General features: G+C 41.4%; 9 non-coding genes across 9 annotated transcripts; all 9 read left to right on the top strand.

Annotated features, from left to right (window-relative positions):
• The first annotated feature begins 960 nt into the window (after window positions 1-960).
• On the top strand, window positions 961-1,033 carry trnaa-agc. The gene has a single exon. It is a non-coding gene; the product is annotated as a tRNA-Ala (tRNA).
• A 369-nt stretch (window positions 1,034-1,402) lies between these two features.
• Window positions 1,403-1,484, top strand: trnas-gcu. Its single transcript has one exon. It is a non-coding gene; the product is annotated as a tRNA-Ser (tRNA).
• Window positions 1,485-1,601: 117 nt separating this feature from the next.
• Window positions 1,602-1,683, top strand: trnas-gcu. Its single transcript has one exon. It is a non-coding gene; the product is annotated as a tRNA-Ser (tRNA).
• Window positions 1,684-3,325: 1,642 nt separating this feature from the next.
• Window positions 3,326-3,398, top strand: trnaa-agc. Its single transcript has one exon. It is a non-coding gene; the product is annotated as a tRNA-Ala (tRNA).
• Window positions 3,399-3,888: 490 nt separating this feature from the next.
• On the top strand, window positions 3,889-3,970 carry trnas-gcu. Its single transcript has one exon. It is a non-coding gene; the product is annotated as a tRNA-Ser (tRNA).
• An 839-nt stretch (window positions 3,971-4,809) lies between these two features.
• On the top strand, window positions 4,810-4,891 carry trnas-gcu. Its single transcript has one exon. It is a non-coding gene; the product is annotated as a tRNA-Ser (tRNA).
• A 399-nt stretch (window positions 4,892-5,290) lies between these two features.
• trnaa-agc lies at window positions 5,291-5,363 on the top strand. The gene has a single exon. It is a non-coding gene; the product is annotated as a tRNA-Ala (tRNA).
• A 369-nt stretch (window positions 5,364-5,732) lies between these two features.
• trnas-gcu lies at window positions 5,733-5,814 on the top strand. The gene has a single exon. It is a non-coding gene; the product is annotated as a tRNA-Ser (tRNA).
• A 392-nt stretch (window positions 5,815-6,206) lies between these two features.
• On the top strand, window positions 6,207-6,279 carry trnaa-agc. The gene has a single exon. It is a non-coding gene; the product is annotated as a tRNA-Ala (tRNA).
• The last annotated feature ends 491 nt before the right edge of the window (window positions 6,280-6,770 follow it).

Below are 6,770 nucleotides of genomic sequence, written 5' to 3' on the forward strand. Positions count from 1 at the left end.
ATTCATTCACAAAGGAAAAGCATAAAGTACCAATCCCATATGGGACCATTTGAACAAACCTACTGCAGTAAGTAAGCTCTTTTTTATTTCCTTAAATGTGTCCTGAAGCAGACCATCCAGCTGGAAGGAATTCACAATGTGATTTATTATAGTGGAGTAACACTGACCTATATTCTACACTGACTGGTGTTAGAGAAAACTGGCATGAAGCCACATTCCAAGAAGAGTCTGGATGTCGAAACAAAGGACCAGCAACATGTTGAGACTGTGCAGGCAGTCTGAATGCACCATAGCCAAAACTCATAAAATTCAATTTAACTTTATTCATATAGCACCAAATCATAACATAAGGGTCTTTACAGAGTCAGATCAAGACGTTAAAGTGATCCTGTACCTTCGTGAAAATTTTGGGAGCTGACCTGGAAATGCTCCTTAGTTTACTACCCAGACCACTTTGTACCTTTGCAACAAACTAATGCAATATCAGGCTTATCATGCTCAAAAAGAATGCCCAGGGTTTTATGGTACTCCAGAACAACTGTTCTATTCATTCGCTTTCCAGGTGTGAAGGTGAAATTTAGATCATGTATGTTTCCTGTACTGACGTGCTTCTCTTAGGAGCTGACCTGGAAACACTCCTGAGTTTACTACCAAGACAACCTTTTACCTTTGAAAAGAACATACATTCTCCAGTACACCTCTGTTCCTTTCACACCAGCACAATGGACTACTCAAGTACCAGTGAGACAATGAAATCCAGTTTGATTTAAAGATAAATGGGATTGCAGGTTCATCAGACACAAACACTTCTGAATGCCCAGGGGATTTATGGTACTCCAGAACAACTGTTCTTTTCTGCCATGTTTCTATGTCAACAAGATCAGGGTCTGTCCCAAATGCTCTCTTCCTCATTGATACACTGTCACATGTACCTGGAAAAATAGCACCCAGTTTTTCACAGGGGAATTAGCTCAAATGGTAGAGCGCTCGCTTAGCATGCGAGAGGTAGTGGGATCGACGCCCACATTCTCCAGAGGAGTTCCTGTTTAGCTCCTCTTCTTAAAGACGGGACAATGTTTGAAAAGCACTTAGTCATGACAAAATAAGTGCATGTTTGAACTCAAATGCAGTTGAGTCAATGAAATGTCATCTGGGAAGTCCACTTTGACAAATACATCTAGGGGTTTGTAGGCTTATCACGGTCCAAAACAATGCCCGGGCATTTATGGTACTCCAGAACAACTGTTCTATTCATTCACTTTACCAGACTTTCCAGGTGTGAGGATGAACTTTAGCTCCTGTATGTTCCTGTACTGACATGCTTATCTTCGGATCTGACCTGTAAACACTCCTGGGTTTACTACCAAGACAACCTTTTTCCTTTGAAAAGAGCATACAAGAAGATGAGGTGGCCGAGTGGTTAAGTCGATGTACTGCTAATCCATTGTCCTCTGCACACGTGGGTTCGAATCCCATCCTCGTCGGGATGCAGTTTAGTATGTCAGATGTAGTGGGGTCACTGCCACATTCTCCAAAACACCTCTGTTCCTTTCACACCAGCACAATGACAACCTTTTTCCTTTGAAAACAACATACAAGATGATGAGGTGGCCGAGTGGTTAAGGCGATGGACTGCTAATCCATTGTGCTCTGCACGCGTGGGTTCGAATCCCATCCTCGTCGGGCTACAGTTTAGTATGTCAGATGTAGTGGGGTCACTGCCACATTCTCCAAAACACCTCTGTTCNGAAATTGTGTTGGGAGTTTATCATTGAGGCAATTGTTTTGTTCTTATTAATGACAATTACAAGTTAAACAGTATAAATGTGCACAAATTACACTAGCAGTTTGAAAAGTTTATTCAAGATTACTGTCTATTTTTAAAGGTTAACAGTGTCATTTTTCTCAAGACTTGGCCATCGTCGTATCAAGTACACTCCTTTCCATAGGGGAATTNCTCCTTCACAATAGATTGGAGGCTACAATGAGTCGCATCAGAAATTTACGAGGCCGGCCGGGGCTAGCTGGTTACCATGCTATCTTCAGTAGAAGAAGAGACACTATAGAGACTGACTTAACATTGGCATTACTTTCCACCTCTGGAAACAGCTGTTGGTAAGTAAAGGAATGAAGTTTAATGCTGAACTCACAAATTCTACACTAGTAAGTAAACAGCTACTAGTGCTAACATTAGCTATGTAGCAAAAGCAAATCTTAGAAACAGCTCATTTAAGGATTACCCATTACAGTCCTTAATTCTAACTGGATTAAACTTGTAGAGGACTAGCTACTACAGCCTTTGCCCTCCTATATTATAATGAGGAGTGTTTTTAAAAAAATGTAGTACAAGAAAATCACCCAGCTCATTCATTCACAAAGGAAAAGCATAAAGTACCAATCCCATATGGGACCATTTGAACAAACCTACTGCAGTAAGTAAGCTCTTTTTTATTTCCTTAAATGTGTCCTGAAGCAGACCATCCAGCTGGAAGGAATTCACAATGTGATTTATTATAGTGGAGTAACACTGACCTATATTCTACACTGACTGGTGTTAGAGAAAACTGGCATGAAGCCACATTCCAAGAAGAGTCTGGATGTCGAAACAAAGGACCAGCAACATGTTGAGACTGTGCAGGCAGTCTGAATGCACCATAGCCAAAACTCATAAAATTCAATTTAACTTTATTCATATAGCACCAAATCATAACATAAGGGTCTTTACAGAGTCAGATCAAGACGTTAAAGTGATCCTGTACCTTCGTGAAAATTTTGGGAGCTGACCTGGAAATGCTCCTTAGTTTACTACCCAGACCACTTTGTACCTTTGCAACAAACTAATGCAATATCAGGCTTATCATGCTCAAAAAGAATGCCCAGGGTTTTATGGTACTCCAGAACAACTGTTCTATTCATTCGCTTTCCAGGTGTGAAGGTGAAATTTAGATCATGTATGTTTCCTGTACTGACGTGCTTCTCTTAGGAGCTGACCTGGAAACACTCCTGAGTTTACTACCAAGACAACCTTTTACCTTTGAAAAGAACATACATTCTCCAGTACACCTCTGTTCCTTTCACACCAGCACAATGGACTACTCAAGTACCAGTGAGACAATGAAATCCAGTTTGATTTAAAGATAAATGGGATTGCAGGTTCATCAGACACAAACACTTCTGAATGCCCAGGGGATTTATGGTACTCCAGAACAACTGTTCTTTTCTGCCATGTTTCTATGTCAACAAGATCAGGGTCTGTCCCAAATGCTCTCTTCCTCATTGATACACTGTCACATGTACCTGGAAAAATAGCACCCAGTTTTTCACAGGGGAATTAGCTCAAATGGTAGAGCGCTCGCTTAGCATGCGAGAGGTAGTGGGATCGACGCCCACATTCTCCAGAGGAGTTCCTGTTTAGCTCCTCTTCTTAAAGACGGGACAATGTTTGAAAAGCACTTAGTCATGACAAAATAAGTGCATGTTTGAACTCAAATGCAGTTGAGTCAATGAAATGTCATCTGGGAAGTCCACTTTGACAAATACATCTAGGGGTTTGTAGGCTTATCACGGTCCAAAACAATGCCCGGGCATTTATGGTACTCCAGAACAACTGTTCTATTCATTCACTTTACCAGACTTTCCAGGTGTGAGGATGAACTTTAGCTCCTGTATGTTCCTGTACTGACATGCTTATCTTCGGATCTGACCTGTAAACACTCCTGGGTTTACTACTGTTCTATTCATTTACTTTACCAGACTTTCCAGGTGTGAGGATGAAATTTAGCTCCTGTATGTTCCTGTACTGACATGCTTATCTTCGGATCTGACCTGTAAACACTCCTGGGTTTACTATCAAGACAACCTTTTTCCTTTGAAAAGAACATACAAGGTGACGAGGTGGCCGAGTGGTTAAGGCGATGGACTGCTAATCCATTGTGCTCTGCACGCGTGGGTTCGAATCCCATCCTCGTCGGGCTACAGTTTAGTATGTCAGATGTAGTGGGGTCACTGCCACATTCTCCAAAGCACCTCTGTTCCTTTCACACCAGCACAATAGACTGCTCAAGTACCAGTGAGACAATGAAATCCAGTTTGATTTAAAGATCAATGGGATTGCAGGTTCATCAGACACAAACACTTCTGAAAGGTTTATGATACTCTGGGACGAAATTGTGTTGGGAGTTTATCATTGAGGCAATTGTTTTGTTATTTCTAATGACAATTACAAGTTAAACAGTATAAATGTGCTGTTCACAAATTACGCTAGCAGTTTGAAAGTTTATTCAAGATTACTGTCTATTTTTAAAGGTTAACAGTGTCATTTTTCTCAAGGCTTGGCCATCCTCGTATCAAGTACACCCCTTTCCATAGGGGAATTAGCTCAAATGGTAGAGTGCTCGCTTAGCATGCGAGAGGTAGTGGGATGGACGCCCACATTCTCCAGAGGAGTTCCTGTTTAGCTCCTCTTCTTAAAGACGGGACAATGTTTGAAAAGCACTTAGTCATGACAAAATAAGTGCATGTTTGAACTCAAATGCAGTTGAGTCAATGAAATGTCATCTGGGAAGTCCACTTTGACAAATACATCTAGGGGTTTGTAGGCTTATCACGGTCCAAAACAATGCCCGGGCATTTATGGTACTCCAGAACAACTGTTCTATTCATTTACTTTACCAGACTTTCCAGGTGTGAGGATGAAATTTAGCTCCTGTATGTTCCTGTACTGACATGCTTATCTTCGGATCTGACCTGTAAACACTCCTGGGTTTACTACCAAGACAACCTTTTTCCTTTGAAAAGAGCATACAAGAAGATGAGGTGGCCGAGTGGTTAAGTCGATGTACTGCTAATCCATTGTCCTCTGCACACGTGGGTTCGAATCCCATCCTCGTCGGGATGCAGTTTAGTATGTCAGATGTAGTGGGGTCACTGCCACATTCTCCAAAACACCTCTGTTCCTTTCACACCAGCACAATGGACTACTCAAGTACCAGTGAGACAATGAAATCCAGTTTGATTTAAAGATAAATCGGATTGCAGGTTCATCAAACACAAACACTTCTGAAAGGTTTATGATACTCTGGGACGAAATAGTTTTGGGAGTTTATCATTGAGGCAATTATTTTGTTATTTCTAATGACTATTACAAGTTAAACAGTATAAATGTGCTGTTCACAAATTACGCTAGCAGTTTGACAGTTTATTCAAGATTACTGTCTATTTTTAAAGGTTAACAGAGTGTCATTTTTCTCAAGGCTTGGCCATCATCGTATAAAGTACACTCCTTTCCATAGGGGAATTAGCTCAAATGGTAGAGCGCTCGCTTAGCATGCGAGAGGTAGTGGGATCGACGCCCACATTCTCCAGAGGAGTTCCTGTTTAGCTCCTCTTCTTAAAGACGAGACAATCTTTGAAAAGCACTTAGTCATGACAAAATAAGTGCATGTTTGAACTCAAATGCAATTGAGTCAATGAAATGTCATCTGGGACGTCCACTTTGACAAATACATCTAGGGTTTTGTAGGCTTATCACGGTCCAAAACAATGCCCGTGGATTTATGGTGCTCCAGAACAACTGTTCTATTCATTTACTTTACCAGACTTTCCAGGTGTGAGGATGAAATTTAGCTCCTGTATGTTCCTGTACTGACATGCTTATCTTCGGATCTGACCTGTAAACACTCCTGGGTTTACTACCAAGACAACCTTTTTCCTTTGAAAAGAGCATACAAGAAGATGAGGTGGCCGAGTGGTTAAGGCGATGGACTGCTAATCCATTGTCCTCTGCACACGTGGGTTCGAATCCCATCCTCGTCGGGATAAAGTTTAGTATGTCAGATGTAGTGGGGTCACTGCCACATTCTCCAAAACACCTCTGTTCTTTCACACCAGCACAATGGACTACTCAAGTACCAGTGAGACAATGAAATCCAGTTTGATTTAAAGATCAATGGGATTGCAGGTTCATCAGACACAAACACTTCTGGAAGGTTTATGATACTCTGAGACGAAATTGGAGTTTATCATTGAAGCATTTGTTTAGTTATTTCTAATGACAATTACAAGTTAAACAGTATAAATGTGCTGTTCACAAATTACACTAGCAGTTTGACAGTTTATTCAAGATTACTGTCTATTTTTAAAGGTTAACAGAGTGTCATTTTTCTCAAGGCTTGGCCATCATCGTATAAAGTACACTCCTTTCCATAGGGGAATTAGCTCAAATGGTAGAGCGCTCGCTTAGCATGCGAGAGGTAGTGGGATCGACGCCCACATTCTCCAGAGGAGTTCCTGTTTAGCTCCTCTTCTTAAAGACGGGACAATCTTTGAAAAGCACTTAGTCATGACAAAATAAGTGCATGTTTGAACTCAAATGCAAGCGAGTCAATGAAATGTCACCTGGGAAGAGGACGAGGTGGCCGAGTGGTTAAGGTGATGGACCCCTAATCCACTGTACTCTGCACGCGTGGGTTCGAGTGCTATCCTTGTTGAGATGGAGTTTATTTTAGTCTGCCATGTTTCCATGTCAACAAGATCAGTTTCTGTCCCAAATGCTCTCTTCCTCATTGATACACTGTCACATGTACCTGGAAAAATAGCATGCAGTTTTTAGCTCAAATGGTAGAGCTCTCGCTTAGCATGTTACAGGTAGTGGAATCGATGCCCACATTCTCCAGTAGACTTTAGTTTGTGTTGTTGAAGACGGGGCAGTGTTTGAAAATCACTGAGTCATGACAAAAGAACTGCGCTCTTCAACTCAGGTACAAGTCAGT

Source organism: Seriola dumerili, unplaced genomic scaffold, assembly GCF_002260705.1.
Source record: "Seriola dumerili isolate Sdu_G_001 unplaced genomic scaffold, Sdu_1.0 BDQW01000111.1, whole genome shotgun sequence".
Lineage (NCBI taxonomy): Eukaryota > Metazoa > Chordata > Actinopteri > Carangiformes > Carangidae > Seriola > Seriola dumerili.